We start from the raw sequence: 17,908 nt of genomic DNA, 5'->3' as shown, positions 1-17,908 counted from the left end.
TGTCTGCTGGTGACTCCCATTATATCCTATTTGTCATTGTTTGTTAATGCCTTTTAATTTGTTTGCTATAATTTATAGATTATTTATAAGGCAAATTTAAAAACATACATAAAATTAGAGATAATAGTATAGTCAGCCTCTCTGTGCTTAAAGTCCAGCTTCAACAATTATCAATATTTTGTGACACTTATCCATCCTCTTACTCTTTTCTTGAAATATTCAGAAGAAAATTCAGACATCCTGTCATTTGACCCATACATACCTCACGATACATCTCTAACTGAAAAATACATGTGTATGGGAGCATGCTCACACCTGACAAAACTAACAATAACTCCTTAATATCACATAATACACAGACATTATGCAAATTGTTTCAAGTATCCCAAAAGTGACATTTTAAGTTTGAATTGTTTGAACTGTGGTTCACTATCATGGTCCACAACATACCTTCAATGGTCACATTGCTAAAGTTTCTTTTACTTTATAACAGTTCTTCTGTGTGTGTGTGTTTGGGTGGGAGGAGGTTCATATTAAATTTACCAGCTTTGCTGGGGTAACAGATGACCCCCAAATCTCAATGGTATAACAAACAATGTTAATAAAAGTTTTTATTTCTGGCTCCCATTGCACATTGTCTGCAGTTTGGCAGTGGTTCAGCTCCTTTCCATGTGTCTTCTTATTCTGGGACTCAGCAATTTGTGTCGGGATGTTCTTGCCACAGAAATAAAAGGGCAGCAAAGCCAGTGACGGGATGGTCGGCAAAGCTTTCTTAGATGTGGCCTATTCTCACTTACTCACCATGGGGCAAAGCAAGTCATGAGGCCCAACTGGTATCAATGGGACAGGAATGTACACAGTTCCACTGGGAGAGTGCCCATCCAAAAGGCAGTAGGCACAAACGTATGATCCACTTACGAATGAATAATCCTTCCTCTTGCAGGAAGGGGAATGAATAATTGGGCAACAATAAAATGCATTGCACATGCCTTTGATCAATTACAGAAACTAGGTCATTTATTCTGTAGACTGTCCCGTGTTCTGAATATGGCTGATTGTTTCCTCATGGTATTGTTTGATTTGTTCTTTTATGTCCTGGACGCTGGTATTGAAACCTAGAAGAATGACTGGGTATGAGTTTGATATTTCTTAAGGCAAGAGTCCCTCATGGATACTCTTCATATGTACTTCCTGTTGTACCCCCTCTGAAGCCACAGTACAGTTGATTAACCCACTTGCAGTAATGCTGTTTGATCAATGAGCTCAGTTGGTATCAGCCTGATCCTTCCATTAAAAAGTCTCCTATCAACCATTCATCTTAGGGTTTCAGCCTCCATTCATGATTATTGCCTGGATCCATTGTCTCATTAGTGACTGCAAAATGATGATTTTTTTTTTCTAATTCAGTCCATCTTTATTTATTAGGTAAGAATAATGAAAAGTTATGATGAAACTGCCATATTGAATCATAGCTACTAAATTTATTTTATATTTTGGGGTCTGAGTAAAATTTCATTTGAAAAAAATTCATTTAAGGCAGTTCAGAAATCACTGAGCCAGAGGATCTCTTGGGGACATTTTAGCTTTAATGGTTTATGATTCAGTGACCTGTGCTGAACCCATGTTTCATGACAGGACAAAGAAGAACAGCTGGTAGAAGTTCTGTTGGAAGTGTGCAAAGGTAGCCAGTTAAATTCTCCCTCTGGCCCAAGGAGGCTGGATTATGATGAAGCCATGGAGGGATCCCCTGAGCAACAGCTTCTTGTAAGGTGGAGGGAGAATGACCTTCAAGCCTTCAGTCCTTGGAAGCCATACCAAATGATTATCTTGCCAAGTTGTGCATGTAGATGTGCCTCACACCAATCTATGATAGAAAGCTGCAGTTAAAAAGCATAGCAAACACAGCCTTGATGCTTATCTTCTCCCCATCCTCCACTATAGGACCTTTCATATCCTCTAAAGTACCCTGGGACTACCCCCATATTTTATGGGATGACACTGAGAAACACAGGGACATCCATCACTAACCTCTTCTCATGGCCTATCACCCAAAGCCTTGGCTGCTTTGAAACCATCACCTGCCATGACTGACGTACACATCTCTGCTCTATTCTCTGACCTCCTTTGAAGTAGGAAGAATGCCTCTCCATATTTATGTTCCATTTCATCACATGCATAGAAAAGTAATTCTCTTGGGCGCCCAATGATTTACAGAGATTTTAGTGGAACAGCCCTCTAAAGTTGAACCCACTGCTTCTTCTCTTGTGACTCACATGTTTATGGGACTTAGGAGCATGAATCATCGGAGTGACAGCCACTTGATTATCACATATCAAATGCTCCTTCTCTTGCTTCGGCTAGGACATGCAGGTGGCCCCGTGTCCTGATATAAATGAGGACATTGTTGGGCCTTTTCTTAACACGAGAGCTGCAGTGACTAGTTATGCCAAGTAAAGCAGCAGGATGGGAGATTACCTCAGATCTCAAGTGCAGTGACATCCTTCCCCATGTGGATGTTGACACTGGCTTCTGCCACATAGGGTGGTCCTGTAGAGAGTCAAGATGGAACCTTGCTGATAGAAGGATTGTGTTTATTCTGAGGTCCTCGCTCCCCTCTCAGGGAAAGCTGACTGCAGAAGGAGCAGCAGGAAAAACTGAATGGGAAGCCTTGGGAAGCGGCCTGATCTACGGCAACGTTAAGACCAGTGTAGAAAAAATGTACGTGTAAAATCCAGCAGACAAAGAGGGTCACTTGGTTTGCTACGTAAATCAACATTGGCTCTAATGGTCTAAATCCCTAAGAAAGTTTCCTGTTCTCACACCTTTGCTTGCTTCCAAGTTTCCTTTTAGACAAGTCTTGGAAGCTCTGAAATGTTCTCATAGACATGAAAGCAACTCACTAATCCCGCCACAAGCAGGAAGGTCTCCTATTACCTCCCAGGCATCAGATGATGATCCATCAGGCTGAAAATTATGGAAGGAAAATTCTTTAATTTATGAAGGTTATGACATAGTGAACACTAAAGTTTAAGTTCTTGAAGTCTGGCCAGTATAAACAATTTTACATAAAACTATTTACTCCTATTCAGAAGCAGCCAAAATGACCCAGTTGTTTGCGACACATGGGGCCCTGGTGTTTATCATCAACTGATTAGACTTCTTTACAGTCAGGTTATAAGAGGACAATCGTCACCCCCTTAGCCGCTGGTACAAATGTATCCTCTTTTCCCCTGTAGAAGGCAATACCCAATGATCACTATAGAATTTACAGTATTTGTAGCACACATCAAGGGCATGTGCGTGCGTGTGAGCTCTCCAGATCCCCAGAGTCACTAACAAAAGAAAAGCATAGATGTGCTCAGTGTTAGAACAACAATAAGGCCCTTAGAGTGATGCTCACACTAAGTGCTTTTGAAGTCTGCTTCCCGTTGAATTTGGGTTAAAGCTGACTTACAATAATAAAGATGCTGCGGGTAAACATTGGCCTTTCAGAAAGTGTATAAATTCAGTTGCTTAAACAGAACAATAAAGTAAGTCATTGACTTCTTATTTCAATTTCAAAGACAGGAAAAAGGAGTGATCAGAACTGGTATTCTATCACGTAGAACCAGATTCATCTTATTTCATTTATTCTAGAACCAGCAGTTTGTCCTTGGTATTTCTTAGAATGATTTGCTGTGAGGTGGGGGCTCAGAAAATTGGACCCACATCTACCTGTCCCCTTTGTACACTTCCAGAATATGTGGATCAGCTTGCTTTCCTTCTTCTTTCTTTACAGAACTCTTTCGCTGCCCTAGCCCTTGGTTCTTACAACAACAGAGTGTCCCCGTGTTTGATGGAGAGTTTTCTTCACAGTTCACTCCGGTTCTCCTCCTCATGGCTCAGTCGCCTGCCCGGCCTAGTTGAAAGCAAGAGATTCCACTAAGGCAAACAGAACTTGGTGTTCCTGACTTACATTGGTGTGGTCAGTTCACCAGGCTTTCTTTTTAATAATTAGGTATCAGCTCAGTTCATGAGCTGTACGAGGTGGAGATCTTTCCCAGGTCTATCTTCCCAGGTATACAGTCCCATCAAAAGCAGCCTGCTTCTGATAATTTGGTGTGTTGGCCCCCGTAACCCAGCAATGATTTATTTCTGTAGTCACCTCCAGGGTGACTTTGAAGACCTTTGGAGTTAGAGGATGTGGAAGCGGCAATTCTGCTGGGATTCAGTGTCTTTTCTTTGACCCATAGGTATCATTACATGGAAGTTAGTGGCAGGGGCCCTGGAGTCCAACAGCCTTCAGGTCACATCTTTGTTCTGACAGACATTCTGTGGGAATTCAGAAAAGCTTCAGAACCATTCTGGGTCAGTTTTATCTATAAAATAGGGATAATATTTATCTCCTAGAATCATCATGAGGATTAGTGAGGTTATGGATGTAAAATGCTTCAGGCAGAGTAAGGTCTCCTTAAAAGTTAGCTGCTGTAGTTGTTATAACTAGTATAAGATTAGTCTTCTGGAAGTTAAGGGTGGGGCCTCCCAGGATGTACTTCACCTGTTTTAATATTTCAAAATGCAAATGCCTCGAATGGATCCTGTAACGTGAAGTGCATTTCTCTAGAAGCAGTTGATAGAGCTTCACCTCAGTTGAAGGAACAGACCCACCTTGTCTGCCTCCTGCAGGGAGTAGCCCACAGAACCCGTGCCCCAGTGTGGGAGCAGGACCTTTACCTGCAGCCACAGACAGGGTTTCCTGTCAATTCAGTTTCCAGGAGCTTAAACAACAGAACTCTCTGCAAGTTTGTTCCAGAAAGAGAAGTACTATGATCATGGCTCATAAAATCAGGCTGGGCTTTCCTTTCACATTCCCTGTCTTGTAACCCTAGTGAAGAAAAAAAAAGAAATCCGACCATCAAGCAATCCCTACTCTAGGCAAGATTTATGTTCAGCCTTTCTGACATTTGGTTCTTTTACTGGGATCAGGCTCATTCCAAGATGCTTATGTTCAGAAGAGTCCCCTGGAAAATTTTCCACGCCAGCAACAGGAGACGGCTACCTGGCCGATCCGCTCCTCAGTTGCTGGCAGAGACAGAGAAAAGACTCAAGAACCTTCCATGGATGTTTACCTCCCTGTCAGGTCTGCTTGGGCATTAACTCTTTGTAGTTTGTGACTTAAGGTGACATTCCAGGTTCACCTGACTCACTCATGTTTCCCTTGCTTCTAACCTTCTGGTGAGGGAACACATGCCTGAGATTCTTGGAGGGGTGGGCCTTCCCTGTGCTGCGTGTCCTGAGCTCTGGGTGCCACGAGGCAGGCAGATGGCCTTGGGCCTAGTTCAGTCCTCACACATTAAGATTTGGCCCACATCTCCTGCTGTGCTAGATGTTGGGGAGCTTTTGTGAAAGAAACGAGTTTTCCTCTGAAATTTTCAAGCAGAGGTCACAGTGGGCTGCTGGGAAGGCAAGAATGGCCATGACGATTTAGAATAGAAGAGATATGGCAACCACCTCTTGCTTGGTAGAGGTGAGAAAGGGAGCCATGACCCCCAGGGAGAAGAATGATAATAATCATCCCTGATTCTAGAGAGTACTATGGTGTCACTGAACATCTGCATGAGCAGATGGGGAGAAGGGGCTGTCAGTGAGCTGGAGTAGGATTGGTCTTTGCTTTATGATTTGTTTGTTTGTTCATCTGAACTCTTCTGTTCTGCCCCAGAAGGACTCTTCCATCTGGCACAGTGGTCAAGAGCACAGCCTCGGTGTTAGATATGCTAGGGTGACCATTCCAACTTTGCCACTTATAAGATATGGACCTTGGTCAGGTTGCCTGAACTCTCTCATTACTAAAGAAAATAGCTCCTGTTATAGAAATTAAATGAAAAGGAAACACAAAGCTCCTAGAATGGTACCTGCCAAGTAATGCGATGGCATTAGAGGGTAGCTAGTGGAGGTGATGGGGGCAGAGGTGGTGAAGGCTGTGGAGAGATATGGTAATGGAGGTAATGCTCTTGGTGAAGTGTGGTGAAGAGGGGACAGTAACACATGCGGGCTCTAGCTTTTCACCACAGGATTCAGTGGTTCTCCACGGGTGCCACAGCAGGTGTGCTGGCTTGGAGAGGAACCAAGGTTTGTTGGCCTCACCCCTCTACTGCTTTCTCCCAAGTACATTTTCCCCCCACTCTGCCTGCCTTAATGGAACCAGACTTACTAATAAGATGGTTCCATATTCCTGACACATGCCTCACCTGAGCCCCTCAGAGACCTGGCAGTGAGCATTTCCTAAGAGCCCTGGGTAGAGACTGACCTTTGAGTATTACTCTCTGGGGAACCCTGTCCCCCCTCCTGGATCCCCAGCCAGACAGGCTGGGCGTTTTTCCATGCCATCAGACTGAGGTCAGATTCAACCTCATTCCTCCAAGGGAAAGGTACCATTTCCTTTCACCAATCCCCCGGAGCCAACCTTCATCCTGCGATTGGCCTTCTCCCAGAGTGACTCATCAACTCGGAGTCTGGCCTTGTGCTGACCCCTGACGTCTTCCTGAGACAGGGTGAGACCTGCTGGGAGGAAAGGCAATCATTATATCATCCCAGAGCCGAGGCCACATAAACACTTCCCTTCTCTAATGAATGGGCTCCAAAGGGCAGACTGACTTGTCTTGGTGTGGCCCTCTTGGGCCAAGGGTGTGGATGAGAATTTAAGCTAATGTTGGTGTTGAGAACGTTTAGATATCAATTTCCCGACTTTTTCCTCATTATAACAGGATGCTAAGGCTATTGTTGAAGGACCTTCACCCTTTTTTTTTTCCTTTTAGAAGACTTTACAGAAGCAGAATAAGAAACCACACTATTAACAGTGCATTGTCCAGAACGTGTGGGTGTACCATACGCTGTGGAGGCCGACGGCATGTGAGGATGAGTCTCAAAGGCTGCAGAGAGACAGGCATGCTTGTAAATGAGGAAAGTAGTGCCACAGCTGAGACGCCTGATAGAGCCGGGCCGAGGTGGGCTTGAACTGTGACAGAGAACGTGCCACTGTTTTCTGAGCCTCGGCCTCCTCCTGGGTGAGATGGGGAGACTCATGGTGCCTCCTTCATAGACACCATGCTAGGAATGTTAGATGAGGCTTATAAACTGCTTAGCCCTGTGCCCGATGCAGGGCTGACGCTCAGGCCATGATAGGACGGGCCAGGCACCATTAGTGGGAGGTAAACCCCACACCACGGAGCCCTGAGCGGCGACACTAGGCTCCGGTTGGAATGAGCCTCTGGATTTAAGATGCTCCCGAGCCAGCATTCCATCTGGACCTTGAAGGAGAGGGTGCCATCCATGGTGGCGGAGGAAGTGGCTTGGCTAGAAAATGAGCAGGGAGCTGTGGAAGATAGATTCATTAGACAATGGGTGGCATCGTGGGGCAGATGTGGGGTGTGGGGGGCTGGAGTAGTGAATGGAAAACCGAGCTGGGTGGACATGTTGGCGGGCTTGACTAGCATAGTAAGAAATTCGTGGGAAGGCTCCATGGTGGTCCGTTCCCCAGCCCTGCTAACTAGCCAACTCCCGGAACTGTGAACTCCAAGAGGCTGTGGGCATCCCAGCATATTCCAGGCTTGTTTCCACCACAGGAATCCAGACCGACTGACAGCTTTGAACTATACCCATGGCATCTCTTCTGTTTCTCATGTACTTATGCCAGAGACCTATGTTGGATAAAAGCCCTATAAACAAGAAATGGGAGGAAGTTCTAGGCCAGTGGAATTGTGCCTGCAAGGATCTTGAGGAGGGAAGGAGGACCAGTGTCCCTGTGTGACTAGGATATACCCAGTGGTGGGGACAGTGGCATGGGATGAAGTGCTGGGCAGAGTTGGCCAGATGGTGAAGAGCATCCCGAGTCCGGGAGAACGGTTTGAATTTAATTCTATGTATACTGGGCAGTTACCGGGGTTGGGGGTGGGGGTGGATTAAGGCACTGAGTGACCTGGTCAGATTTGTGAGTGAGAAAGAGCACCCTTGCTTGGAGAGTGTGCTGGGATGGGGGCGGGGGGGGCGGGCAGCAGGACTGGAAGCTGGAAGCCAGCGAGGAAGCTATGCAGGGGTTGGAGCGGGGGGTGGTAGTGATCCGGATGGCTAAGAGGGGTGTGGGGTCCCAGACACAAGTCTCCATTCGAGTTTGTTTTAGATACAGAACCCTGGAGTTCAATAACGGATTAGAAGGGTCGTGAAGACAGGAAGGTAGAATTGAGAAAATGTTCAGTTTCTGGCTTGAGTCACCAGGTCTGGAGTGGAACTATCAGGGGAAATGAAATATTCGGGGATGAGGAACCTCTTTGGCCGGGAGGCTCAGGAGTTCTGTTTCTGAGAAATGCAAATGGAGTCTCAAGGGGGCGTTTGTTTCTCAGTGACCTGTTGGTGTTCCGGGGTGGGTGGGGCTGGGAGGTGAGGGGCTTGAGCCTCCCGAGGGAGAGGAAGGGGACGGGGCTCTGGGGCTCACGCCCAGAACCCCGAAGATCTGGTGGTTGGCAGGAGGAAGTGGAGTGAGCACAGGACGTTGAAAGAAGTGGCCCATGAGCTGGGACTGGGGCCTGGGGACGTGGGGACGTGGGGATGTGGGACTCTTGGAAACAAGGCAGGCCTTGCTCAGCAGGGTCCGGCGCCCTCGGGGACGGCACAGGCAGACAGGTGCTAAGCAGTCTACACCGATCCCGATCCCCAAGTGGCAGAGTGGGGGCTGAAACGCACACCTGTCTGATTCCAAAGCGGATGTCTCTTCTACTCCACGGTGCTCTTCACACATCTTTATTCTGCAGGTAAAGAACTGAGCGTCAGGGGACGAGGCGGCTACCCAGACCAGCGGGGACTCCCATGGGGCTGCAACCCAGGGCTTCTCTTCACCCACAGCAGACTCTGTCTCCTACTCTGCGCCCACCATGGATTGAGACTCCGGGAATATATGGAAATGGCTCCCCCCGAAGAAGATGTAACCATGAAGGTAGAGACACACTTGACATGGGGGGGTCAGAAGGGAGAATCCAAGTAGGTTTGCTTTGCGTAGGAAACAACAACGAATGACAGTCTTAGCTTTGGGCTTTAGAGCAGGGACGTAGGTTTTCTGAGAGCTGGGTCACAGGATCTCTAAGGCCGACATCTGAGCGGGAACGCGTAGGGGGTGTCGGGTGCCCCTGGGGGTTCTCACCTCGGCGGGGAGAGCTGACAGCCCGCGGTGGACAGGCACGGCCCCCTGCCTCAGCTGCGGCCAGGAGGGCCGTGGGGGGGGGGGTGCCTCGCTGGAAGCCGGAGCAGAGCCCGCTGCCCCGCCCCTGCGTGGGGGTTGGAGGGCTCAGTGCAGCTTGGTGAGGCAGTGGCCACCTCTGTTTCTGGAACCGTGGCCCCGGCTGCGGCTCCGGGGGCTGCTCTGCTCGCTGAGCTGTCAGAATCAGTTAGGCTGAGACAAACAGCCTGTGGCCTGATGCCTCGTGATTGTGTTTTATTTGACTGATTTTATTTTGACACAAAGGCTGCAGGAGAATGCCAACGTGCTGGAGCTTGACTCCGTCGGATGAAGCGGGGGATCCAGGAGTTAAGCTGTGCCCTGAGGCAGGTTGATGGGCCAGACGGGCAGGGTGGATCCCGGCGGTGGCGGTGGGAACACGGCCCCGGAAGATGGGTGGGTCGGCTGGCCACCAAGGCTCCAGGGAGACGTCTGGAAAGTAGGGGGCATCCATCTGTGGCTTCTAGCTGAGCTGAGCAGTCTGCAAGGAAGCGGCCTGCAGTGCTCCCTGAGGGGACAGCTACTTTCAAAAGTGGAGCCCTACGCACTCTGTGGGGCCACCTCCTCGATGGGAGGAGAGGAGCCTTGGAGCAGGGCTAACTTCGGGGTGGACCTGGAGACCCACCCGGGGAAGCTCAGGCTTCACCTCTCTGCTCCTGAATCCCAACTAATGCAGCTCCCTGAGGCCTTTGCTCTGTCTGACCACACACCTTCCCTGTCTTCAGGACGGGGGAAACAGCACGAGGTCAGGCCCTCCCAGACCAGGATCCCTGGCTGTGAAATCCGGAATGCACCTCAAGGAGATTCCTCTATCGCCCCCCGTCTCTGAGCAAAAAAGCGTACTGCAGACAACCTAAGTGTCCAGTGATAGGTAAATGGATAGAGGAGTTGTGTGTACATCCAGCGGAAAAGGAGTCAGCCATGGAAAACCAGGAACCCCTGCCATTTGCCACAACAGGGATGGATCTCGAAGGCATGATGCTAAGTACAATAAACCAGCCAGAAAAGGACACAAGACACATGATCTCACTTACACGTGGAATCTAAACAAAACAGACAAAACCCCAGACTCAGAACAAGGGATCGGACTGGTGGTTACCTGAGGTGGCAGGTGGGGGAGGGGGACTGGAGGAAGGCGGACGAAGGTGTGAACTGCCCAGCACGAGGGACGTGAGCACCAGGGACGTAATCTACGGCATGACCACAGCGAGCTCGGCTGTGTGATATACGGGAAAGCTGTTAAGAGAGTAAATCCTGAGAGTTCTCATCACAGGGAAACATAGCTTCCTTTTTTTTTTTTTTTGATTGTATTTACCCGAGAAGATGGATGTTAGCTGAACCTGTTGTGGCCATCATTTTGCAATATATGTAAATCAGACCATCACGCTGCATGCATTTAACTTACACAGCGATGCATGTCAATTATTTCTCAATAAAACTGGGAAAAAACACACAGCAGAGATTTATTACTAATAAGCCAACAAGGAGACAAAAATGAAACAATAAAAAATACTCATCAAAAGAAGACACAAAGAAAGAGGAAAAAAAGCAAAGAACAGATAGAGACAAAGAGAAAACAATAAACAAGATGGTAGGTTCACATCAGATTATATCAATAGATGTAAATAGCCAAACACCCCATTTAAAAGGCAGATTATCTGACCAAGCGAAAAAAAGACCCAACGACAGGCAACCTCCAAGAAATCCACTTTAATTATAAAGATACAGACAGACGAAAAGTAAAAGGATGGAAAAAATAAACCATGTAACAGAAACCGAAGATAGCCACAGCGGCAATATTAATATAAAACACAGTGAATCTGGGGGTTAAGAGTATTACCGGGAATAAAGAAGCTCATTTAATAATGATAAGGGTTCAATTCATCAAGAGGACATTCCAACCCTAAATGTTCATGCATTTGATACTAGCGCTTTAAAACACCTGAAGCAAACGCTGATAGAACTTCAAGGAGAGAGAGACAAATCTACAACTGTCGTCAGAGATTTCAGCTTCCTTCTCTCGATCATTCATAGAACAGGTAGATAAAAATCACTACAGGTGCAGAAGACCTGCTGCTTAACCGGTTTGGGGGTCACTATCTTGATTGTGGTAGTTTCACGAGGTGTACATTTATGTCAACGTTTGTTTCGTACACTGTGAGTATATGCAGGTTTTTAAAAAAATACAGCTAACACCTCAATAGGGGTGTTAAAAATGTAACTCGAAGACTTTCTGGAACGTTTCCAATCACTTAAAACCCAAAGTTTAAAAAGGGAGGGGCGGAATAGAACAGATAAGAAGTAGGACTTCTGGAGAACCCTGGAGGTTGGGACTGAGAAATGAATGCAACCACAAAAGGGTTGTGCTGTGTTCTCCTCTAGGGTTTTGATGGATTCATGTCTCACATTTAGGTCTTTCATCCATTTTGAGTTTATCTTTGTGTGTGGTGTAAGAGAATGGCCCATCAGAAAGGATGAGTACCCACCATTTGCATGGACATGGATGGAACGGGAGGAGATTATGCTAAGTGAAATAAGTCAGGCAGAGGAAGACAATTATCACATGGTTTCACTCGTATGTGGAACATAAGGAATAGCACGGAGGATCACAGGTGAAGGGGGGAAAACTGAATGGGAAGAAATCAGAGAGGGAGTCAAACCATAAGAGACTCTGGACTCTGGGAACCAAACTGAGGGTTATAGAAGGCACGTGGGTGGGGGGATGGGGTAGCTGGGGGATGGGTATTAAGGAGGGCACGTGTGGGGATGAGCACTGGGTGTTATACACAACTAATGAATCGTTGAACACTATGTCAAAAACTAATGAGGTACTATATGTTGGCTAATTGAACATAATTAAAAAAAAAAAAAAGAGGGAGCAGGGTTCGGGCCTCACAACAGTGAGCTTTCAGCAAATGGAAAGCCGCCCCATCCACGGAGAAACTGTCCCACAGAAGTTCATAATGATGGCAGAGTATACTGGAAAAGGTTTTATTTCGATTGATTGATTGATTGAGAGCACTAGAACATGTGAGCGGGGGGAGGGGCAGAGGGAGAGAGAGAATCCCAAGCAGAGTCCATACCCTGCACAGAGCCTGACATGGGGCTCGATCCCAGGACCCTGAGATCATGACCTGAGCCGAAACGAAGAATTGGACGCTTAACTGACTGAGCCACCCAGGTGCCCCCGGAAAAAGTTTTAAATAACAAGTAGCAACATGCTACAATGTTTTCAACAGTGCAGTACTTCCTAAATGCAAGATTAGCTACAGATTGACTCCCCTTCTACCACCATTCTCCACACAGCCCCAAAGAGCTCTTTTAAAGCAGGAAAGTAGGTCACACCCTCCACTTGCTTCCAACCCTCCCACAGCTTCCCACAATGAGAAGAAATCCGAGAACTCCCACCCTGCCTCTGACCCTGCCAGCTTCCCCGCCCACATCTCCTACTTCTCTGCCCTGCCTGGACGCTACATCCTTGGATCCCGTCCCAGGTGCTCACCTGTCCAGCCTCTGCCCAGAGTCCTGGCCCCGCACCCTCTACAAAACAGCCCCACAACTCACCTTGGTTTCTGCAAATCCCCGCTGGCCATACGATTTGTGCATTTGCCCTTAGGCCCCTTTTCTCCTGCAGAATGCAAGTTCCACGGGGTTCTGCATCTCTCATTCAGCATTGACAGCATTCCTGGACCTAATAGTTGCTCAATAAATACTTAGTCATTGACTGAATAAAGGGTCCACGTGGTTGCCACATGGGGGGTGATGGGGAGGCAGGGGAGCAGCTGGAAAGTAAGTAAGGCCCAGAGTGTGTAGGCCTTGAGTGCTGTGTTAACGTATTTGGGTTTTTTATCTTCTAGGAGCTGGGCGAGCCACAGAAGAGCTTTCACCTCGGGGAAAGGAGCAAAGTTGTGCCCCGAATGATCACTCCGTTGGCTGGCGAGAGTGGCTTGTCTCCCAGAAGCAGAGAGATCCCCCTGGGGGGTCTTTGCAGTGCGCCCCCAGGAGCCTTCAGTGAGAGGTATGGCTTCCAGCGGGGCCTGAAGGATTTCAAGAGGAGGAAGGAGGAGAGGGGATGGGGAGGGTGTGTGCGGGAGGGGACAAACTGAGCTCTCATGGGGCCATGAGATGGTTCGTTTGCGGAGTGTAGAGTTCCTTCAATCAGGGACAAACTCTTCAAACAAAATCACGTCAGAACTTCCACAAGGAACCGTCTAAAAGTGGGGTGGCTCTCCCTGGGGCTGGGGAAGGGGCCCAAAGCCAAGCCCTGTGCCCCCATCCATGGGCCCCCACAGTGGCCTCGGCTTGCGCCCCCCCCCCCCCCGCCCGGGGCTAGGCGCTCCAGATGTAGGAGGAGAGAGGGTCAGAACACCTGGTGTCCTTGCCGTGCGGCTAACAGACCGGCCCCGGCCACCCTCCCCACCCGCCACCACGCTGGCGGGACAGAGGTCCTCTGTGGAGGCCACGGGTGTGCTCCTGGGAGGCCGGGCCCTTCATTCCCCACCCCTGCCCCCCACCGCCCTTGGCACCTCTGTTGCTATAAATACGCCCCATGGAGGTCATTCCGCCAGAGAACAGAAGTGGCTCCGGAGCCCGTGGCTCGGGGCTATTGTGTCGGCAGCACTCCTGTGCGAAGCACGTAAAAAGACAAGCAAGTCAGGCGGTGACGCGGCACACGCTGAAAGGGAGAGGAAAGGTTGTAAGGAAAACACAGCAGCACAACTCATAAGCCCACGTTATGAGTATTCCCAGGAGAAGGAAGAGGCTCCGGAAAGGCACCCCAGTCCCTGGAGCACACAATATGGTTTTTATAAACTGCCATGGCTCCCTTCCACCTTTTTTTTTTTTTTTTTTTTTTTTACCATTTCACCCCTACAATACACTTTTTTCTTAAGGAAATTAAACACAAAACACCTACTGTATATTTAATTGAAAGAGGGGGAAAAAAAACCCAGAAACCCGCTCAATGTTGAAATGTCATTAAGGAGGGTGACGCAAAGCCGAGAGGCCAGGAAATTTAAGCTGCCACCGGGCGCTGACGCACCGCCGCACTGCGCAGGGTTCCCTGGAGAGAGGGAGCTGGATTCTGAAGATGCAGGCGCCCAGCCCAGGGGCACTTGGGCAGCCCAGGCAGAGAGGTCTGGGTCGCACAGTGACCGTGGCCACCTTGGGTGTGAGGCTGCCTCCAGGCATCCACAAGCCTGCATAGGACAGCCTGTGATTTCCAGCTCTGGAATGCTGGCTCCAGCTTCTTTGGTACCCCTGTCTCTGCTGGCCTCGAATCCTGCTGTCCCTCCAGGTCCAGCAAGCACCCTGGGCTCCGCGCAGGCATCTCCAAGCCCCAGCTTTTCTTCCTGTGGCCCCTCTCTGCCCCCCGGGGACTTGTGGCTGGAATTCTGAGTTCAGGGTCATGTTCTGCCACGTTGGACAGATTCCCTAAGCCTCTTTATGCTGCCTTGTCTGTAGCTGAGCTAGCCGTGTGGATTAAGTGAGCTTGTGCCTGGGAAACACTCAGCACGGGGCCTGGCCTACTGCCTATTATTGCAGCCAGTTAAATGCACCTGAGCTCCTTCGTTCTGGCGTTCTGCAGGCGCTGGGGGACCAGGCGGGGGCTCCACTGTGAGGGACTCGCAGCCTCTTGGGGAGGCTGACCACTTACTTGCTTTTCTTCGGTGCCACAGTCACCTCCGTTCCTTCCACTGATTGTATTTGGCACTCCCTTTCCTTCCAGAAGGGTTGGGTTTATCGCCCCTATTTTGCAGGTACAAAAACTGAAGTCCCTGAGAGATTAACTAGCCTGCGGAAGTTCCTGCAGCAAGGGACAGGTGGAGCTAGGACACCCCCGGCCCCACTCTCTCAAGAACTCAGCCTCTCATTGATTCTCAGACTAAGAGTTTGGATCTGGGCAAACATCAGGTAGTGCAGGACCACTGATGAGTGTACTATCATGTCTGAAATTAGAGTCTATGAAGCTACTTTGTGCCTGAGGTTCAGTCATGTGTTTTCATAGCAAAGGAGAAACTTTGGTTTTCATGAATAAAGTAGTTCCTAAGTTTTCTCCATGTCCTGCCTACGTGAACTGTGTTAGAGGTTAGGGTTTTGCTCATCTTCCAGCTGTGAAGAGGAAGTGACTGATCGGAGCTCACACTGGGTGTTGGCTCTGGCCTTGGTGTCAGCTCCCTGCCTCCTGCCAGGCTTTGAGGGCATCAAGCTTGGGGGCAGAGGTGGCCTCTTCCAGGGAGGGCCATACCCTCCAGGCTGCCCTTTATCCTTCACCAGCGTAGCTGGGAAAACCTGGCTCAGAATTAGTGGACAGCTTGTTAAACCTGCAGACTCTGAGCCCAGCCCAGGGGTTTCTGCATCAGGCCTCGTGGGGGGCTGGGAATCCCCACGCTTCACCAGCCCCCTGGTGGTCTGGAGCACCCCCAGGAACACACTGGTGTTCTCCAGGGAAAGTGGCCTTGTGCTGGTGTCTCTCATTCACCACCACCTTGCTCAAGGCCCTTCACTCAGTCACTCAACAACCACTATTTACACCCTACCTGTGGGCACAGTGATGTAGGAAGAACAGCAGTTTTCACTCCTGGTGGTCTCCAGAGGTCATTCCGCAGATCTGGCTGGCTGAAACAGTAGTGCTTGTTTGGTTATCAAAGGTATGTTCTGGGCCCAGGCCTGGGCTGCGTGGTGCCAACGGACCCTGGGAAGCATGCCGAAAGCAGGAGTCTCCTCATCCCCGAGGAGCACAGACACTCAGGGAGCTACCTGTGTTTAAGAAACCACAAGACAGCATAGAAGCCACGCTTCCACAGGGAGCTTCGGGGACAGAACGGACTGAGAACATGTGGCTGGAGGGAGGGGGCCTCTCAAGAAAAATCGCACCTCATTAGTTTTTCATTCATGAAGTGATTGATCTGTACATTATTTCTTCTCAAGGCATTTTAGGTGATTTTCAGAAAGCACATGCAATTCAAAATGTAAGATAAATAAGGGCAAAGATAGATTAGTGTAATAGAATATAACATAACATAACATAATGTAGTATAGTATAGCGAGTCCAGGCCCATTGAGCATAAAGGAATAAATAAGTTGGGGTGGGGGTGTGTGTGTGTTGCAGGAGTGGGAGTGGGGGAGAGTGTCCTGTCTGAGCTGACTCTTTGAGGTCCTTCATCTTGTGATTCCTACCTACTTGGCTTTAAGTCCATTGCAGAGTAAATATTCCAGACAACTTCCAGCTCTAAGCAGAACTTGGCTACTCAGGATTCGGAGTCACCCATGGACCTTAGGAACCAATGGCCACAGAACGGACAATGAAAAAGTGACTCAAGGAGAGGGCTTGTGAGGAAGAAGGCAACCGCTCTCTAGCTTGTCCTAAGTCTCCCGCTTCCTCATCAAGAACCTTGGCCACCTCGTTGGCCAGGCAAAGAGTACTGTCTGTTTCAATTTGCTGGTAATTGTCCAGGAGCCTGGCCCTCAGTCTCCTTTTCATGCGGAAGACTGATTAATTACATGAATCTTCGTAAGACACGCTGTTCAGCAGCCATCACCTTAGAGTACTGGACTGTGCCATTGGTGTGCATCCTTTGAGAGGGTCACCCCGAGGTGTTCTGGAAGCTCAGGCCCCTCTGGACAGGGTTTCCAACCTGCCTTGATTTATGGTCATCTTCAGACAGAAGATCAAAGCACATTCCCAATCCACATTAACTGCGGGGTTTTCTTGGCACATATGTACCAAAGCAGAGGATGCCAGGCCATGAATCAGGAAGCAGAACCGAAAAACAAGCACAAGGAGGAGCAAGGGAAATCTGATTCTGATGGAAATAAGTTGGATTACAGTCTTAAAAATCACTTAAAATAGTGCAGAAATGCTAAATGTGAAAAGGGTGGATGGATTTTTAAAAATTTTATTAAGATGATTTTTTCTTTTTTTCAGTTTTATTTTATTTATTTATTTTTATTATTATTTTTAATAATAATATTTTTTATTATATTATGTTGGTCACCATACCATGATTTTTTTAAGGGGGTTTTAGTTTCGCAGTGAAATAGAGGAGAAGATACAGAGAGTTTCCGTATACCCCTGCTCCCACACATGCTTAGTCTCTGCCAATATCGATGCCTTGTGCCCGAGGGTACATTTTTACCCCTGATGAACCTACAGTGACACATCTGTCACCTGAAGTCCTACTTCACATTATTCGCTCTTGGTGGTGTCCATTCGATGGGTTTGGACACCCGTGTAGTAATATAGCCCCATCATTATGGCTCCACACTAAAGATTTTCACTGCCCTAAAACTCCTCTGTGTTCCATCTCTCCCCCACCCCCCAAATCCTGGCAACCTCTGACCTTTTTTTCCTGTCTCCACAGCTTTGCCTTTTCTGGAGTGTAATGTAGTTAAAAATCACACAGTATGTAGACTTTTCAGATGGGCTTTTCTCAATTAGTAATATTCATTATGTTTCCTCCGTGCCTTTTTATGGCTTGATACCTCGTTTCTTTTTAGCACCAACTAATATCCCATTGTTTGGATGTATGGCAGTTTATACACGCATTCGCCTTCTGAAGGAAGACGCCGTGGCTTCTTGAAAGTTTTGGCAATTATGAGCAAAGTACTGGATATTTTAAAAATTATAGAGTCTCAGAATCAGTTTCACGACTTGGTAGGGAT

The 17,908-nt window shown here is 48.3% G+C and overlaps 1 protein-coding gene across 2 annotated transcripts in view; it reads left to right on the top strand.

The window, feature by feature from the left end:
- The window catches only part of SUGCT (succinyl-CoA:glutarate-CoA transferase), a 756,457-nt gene that overhangs the window by 697,274 nt on the left and 41,275 nt on the right, over window positions 1–17,908 (top strand). For both annotated transcript variants that reach the window (XR_006409930.3, XR_008956284.1), the window contains 3 exons: window positions 6,795–7,043; window positions 8,784–8,965; window positions 13,102–13,262. The gene's annotated coding sequence lies outside the window, so the exon portion shown is untranslated. The remainder of the gene's footprint in view (window positions 1–6,794; window positions 7,044–8,783; window positions 8,966–13,101; window positions 13,263–17,908) is intronic.

The sequence above is a fragment of the Ursus arctos genome, unplaced genomic scaffold (genome assembly GCF_023065955.2).
Source record: "Ursus arctos isolate Adak ecotype North America unplaced genomic scaffold, UrsArc2.0 scaffold_3, whole genome shotgun sequence".
NCBI classification, from domain to species: domain Eukaryota; kingdom Metazoa; phylum Chordata; class Mammalia; order Carnivora; family Ursidae; genus Ursus; species Ursus arctos.
Note: the sequence above shows the minus strand (reverse complement) of the source record. Positions and strands in the feature narration are given on the sequence as shown.